We start from the raw sequence: 4,781 nt of genomic DNA on the forward strand, positions 1-4,781 counted from the left end.
TTTCAAGGTCAACTGGGCCTTGAGAAACGCTGCTGTGCGTTGATGAGAATATTCCATCCATTTCCAAAGATGCATGAGTGTGTCTTCCACGGCCTTCAGCTCACCAAGATTCGCACATGTGTCACAGCAGGCCAATGCCAATCTATGACACACACAGTGCACGGAGATCATCTGATCACAACCAGGCTGACTCTTTAATTTGGCTGCAAATCCATTCTTGCGCCCAAGCATCACACTCGCCCCATCAGAACAGAGACCCTTCACATCTTCCACCTTAAGATTTTTGTCCTGAAGCAGCTGGAGGAATGTGTCTAATAAGGCTTGAGCATTAGCCGATTCATGGGATTCCAACACATCACGGATACCTATGTAAGCAATCTGAGGTTTTCCACAGTTCAGATACTGCGCAAAAGTAATCATCTGCTCCAACTTATCACAAACAAACTGCTTTGTCCGCCACTAATAATTTATTTTATGTCCTCATTACAATTACTGTTATTCAAATTAACCACAAAATTAATTGTTTGTTTTCAACATGTTTTATTGCAAGAAAAAATACATCTAAGCCTTTGGAAATTTCATGTTGTGGAATCCTACCTATATCATCAGCTGTAGCTGGACAACATGTACTTTTTGGGTTGGCCGGTATACTTGATGTAGGCATGTCAATTTCTGCAAAATGAAATAAAAATATAATACAAATACTAGTAGTACTAGAGTACATCAATAAAACGTACATGATTGTACACTGTAAGTGTGCAGTATCAATTCAAACAAATCATATATGAACAATAATAAAATTCTGACGGCTTTTTGAAACTTATTGATCACAAACAAACAGCTTTATATATATGTCCTACAGCTAAGGCTTTGAAAATCATATGGTGTGGAATCCTATCTATTTTTCTATATACCTTTATCTTTATCTGTAGCTGGACAACATGTACTTATTGGACTGACTGCAGCTGGAACACTGGCCGGTATACATGTAGACATGTCATCTTCTGAAAAATGAAATAAAAATATGTAATACAAATACTAATATGGGCTGTCAACATCGATAAAACGTACTCGCAACATCGTACTGCAGTATCTATTTAAACAAATCCCATAAATATGAACACTGAAGCACATACATGACATTGTAACGTCGGTTCATACGGATTATATCTAACCAAATTCAAGGCTTTTTCAAGGCCTGAACTAAATTCTCAAGGTCATTTCTACCGCCAAAAATTTGAGCATAATAACCCCTACGGGCGTAAGCCCAGTGTTATTTCACCCTGTTTCCCAGATACCACCGGTCATAAAAAGTGTTGGGTTTAAATTATAAGAAAGAGAATGCATTTGAAGGGGGCAGGGTTTCACTTATCCTATTGAAACCTTCCTCCAAATGCTCTAGACAGATACAAAATATGACAAAATTCAAGGACCTTTGAAGGCCATACGCCAATTTTCAAGGCTTTTCACGGCCCACTGCAAGTGAAATTCGAATCCAATGCCTTTCAAGGCCAGCAGTGAAATTCAAGGCTTTTCAAGGCCCCGTGCGAACCCTGAACGATGAATGATTGAAATCGAAATTTAGCCATTTTATAACGGCTCATGATAAGAATAACAAAGATAATTCATACTAAGTTATACCGATTGTTCCAAAAATCAATGTGCTAACAAGATCGCCATGCGAGATCTATCAATATGGGTCATAATAACGGACCGATAACAACATTATAATCAACCGAATAAAACGGCGATATTGTAAGATTGCAACTGTTTATATCAATGACAGTGTTATTCATAAGTCCTTATTATCAGCATGGGCATTCGTTCAAGTTTGAGTACTAGTTTCATTCATGTTTGTTTACCATTTTGTCGCAGTCTCTTCGTGAAATACGTCTGAAGTGTTTGCTGCCGTCTCTTCTCCGCCATGTTGTTTCAATGAAGAGTTCCGATCCAAGGGCAATAATCAGAACGACAATAACGAGACCGTGCGATGCAAACTTCTCTTTGACCCGACTCAAGATCGAAAAACGCTTCATTTTCACCGAGAACTCGATGTCAATAAATCGTAGCAAGTATGGTTTACTATATATGGCAAAAGACAGCTTCTTATTGGAATTTTAGCGACACAAAACACGAAGTCTTGTAGAATGTTTAAAACAAAAAAATTATTGATGTAAGCAGGAAAGTAGCCGGCTGAAAAACGAAAGTAGACGGCGATTTTGGCCGGCTGCCGGCTTGTTTTGACATAACAGAAGAGAGTTTTTATTTTTATGATGATCTACAGGTATGTTTACTGCAATAGTTTTATCTAACTGTATCGCAGCATGCAGGACACTTTCAAGTGTTGAGAATCACTTCAGTATTCATGATGGTCTATTACATCAGTGATCGATTATAAACAGAAAGGCAAGTTTTCCGGCAATTAACAAATTAAATTTCCCAACAATGTCGGGGATATTACATTTGATGACGTTCGTGACGTCATCGGAATCAGCACTCGAGATGAACCTGACCCGGAAATAACTTTCACAACGAACAGGACAGTAATAAAACAAGATTATCGATTATTAAGGATTAATTTCGTGTGTTTAGACACGAATGGGAACACAACACACCCATTTAATTATTAGTTACGTAAACAGCATCGAAAAATGTTTTGAATTGCAAAAATTTCATTTTCTCTTTCGTTGTACGATTTTGCATAGATGAAAGGTGGTAGAACGTGACCAGTTTACCGAAATAAATTGAAGTTTTGATGCAGATTTCCCTGTTGGTATAACAATTTCAGTGTGTCTTCAGCAGCATGCTTCAGCGACGTAACTTAAGGTCTTGACTATCACAAGAAAACTTAACACGAACCTACACTTACAAACACATCTGCTACCAAGGACACATAAATTCTCCTTCTTTCCTCACACAACTACACAATGGAACCTCCTCCCTGTAGCAGCAGTACAGTGTACCACACTAGAGGGCTTCAAGGCAAACATAACAAACTCGGTCCTCGAACCCCTCGTAAACAAACACTAGGTCAACAAGTTCTTTTTTATCCTTTTTGTAACAGGGTCTAATTTTATTAGTTTTTATCATTTTATATATTAAATGTGATATTTGTGTTCAGATGTCTGTTTAAATGTGCCCAGATTGTATTGTGTATGTGTTTGTCGTTTATTGGTGTTACATGTTACAGGGTGTGATGTTTTGTGTTCTCTGTGTTATGTCTTGCTGTATTTTGTGTTACAGTTTACACCCTGTGATCTAAGTCCAAAGTCTATGTCCTTTTCTTGTGTTTTATTGGTCACTATTTTTATTTCCTTTGTTGGTCAGTTTTGGCGGGAATGCTATTGTTAGGGTAGTTAGACTCCTGTCGGTCAAGCTGACCACAAGTATATTTTCCTGGTTCAAGATTTTAGACAGGTTAAAGTAAGTTTCTATTATTTCTATTATTTCTTTGATTTTTATAAGTATAGCTAATTTAGATAAGTGATGATTTTGAAGTATTTGGTAAAATTAGTTATTTTCTTATTTCTGTAATTTCATTTATAGAGCTAGAGGTAAATGTGTAAAGTTGATAGTTTTGAAAATGGTTATTTTGATTCTTGAAATATATTCATCTATTTGTAATCAGAGTACATGTAGTAAATAGTTATTTATATTATTTTAGAATATATTGAAAGAGAAAGATATTGACAGAGAACTTGGAAGTATTGTGTAGGATGGCTCTGTGCCACACACAGGTATTTAAGATATTTTATTTATAAATGGTTAATGTTATGTAATATTTATGTAACTTATATTCTTCAATGATGTATATATATGATAGGCTGTAGATCATTTATATAGCTGTAATTCTTATGAATTTAATTATAATGTTATAATACTTCGTAAGAAGTTATTATTAATACTATTTAATTGAAGCCAATGAATTTGTAAATCTTTAATATTGTAAAGGTTATATCTGTTGTGATATTTTAGTAATTCTATCTAAAATGGAATTATTTATGTAAATTATAATAGCGAGTTATCTCCCTTAGTTATGTATTTGTGTGCAAGTTCTACTGTTCGTGCTATTCAGTGTCTAGTATATTTTTATATATTTATTCCAGAGTGACTACCGGTACATTACATTCCATTCCATTCCTTTCCGTATTGGTTCTCGTTCGTGTTCACGTTTTGTACAACATGTGCTGTGTGTAATACCTGGTCGAAACTCTTCAGAATAAAGAACTCATCATCTTACTACCGGCTTTTATCTTGTATGAAAAGCAACACGGTTACATTTGGAGCCTCCAGTGATCTCTGATTCGACGGTATTCGACTTACAGGCATGATGTGTTTGCTCTAGCGATAATCGCAGTAACAGTTGTCGCCTGACAGCGACTTTGTGGGATGTACGTATACGTTCACAATGTACGTGTGCACAAACACCAGCTGATCGGGTGAAGGTCAGTATTCAAGCGTCTGCTTGATGGAGACTATTTTTTACATCAGGACAGTGGTGGTTCTTGATTCAACCGCGCAGGTGACTATGATCATCGAATATGGCAGCAGAATGTGAGTGTTTTTATGACTTGCCGTTGAACTTTCCATTAAACTAATGACTTGTTGCAACATTCCAGCGTCTTCAGGTATTTATGTGTTCTGACAATATTGTGTGATTTCAGAAGATCGACATTGCCGTTATAGACATTCATCCAAACTGGATTACATTGACTTTTTCTAATTTATTGATGTCGTTTATTTCATAATTTTCATGTGAACAGTTTTTGCAAAGATTACTG

General features: G+C 36.1%; 1 long non-coding RNA gene across 1 annotated transcript; it reads left to right on the forward strand.

Annotated features, from left to right (window-relative positions):
* Nucleotides 1–3,063: 3,063 nt before the first annotated feature.
* Nucleotides 3,064–4,480, forward strand: LOC117341068. Its single transcript, XR_004535546.1, has 3 exons — nucleotides 3,064–3,423; nucleotides 3,665–3,737; nucleotides 4,107–4,480. It is a non-coding gene; the product is annotated as an uncharacterized LOC117341068 (long non-coding RNA).
* Nucleotides 4,481–4,781: the final 301 nt, after the last annotated feature.

This window comes from Pecten maximus, chromosome 13, assembly GCF_902652985.1.
Source record: "Pecten maximus chromosome 13, xPecMax1.1, whole genome shotgun sequence".
NCBI lineage: Eukaryota > Metazoa > Mollusca > Bivalvia > Pectinida > Pectinidae > Pecten > Pecten maximus.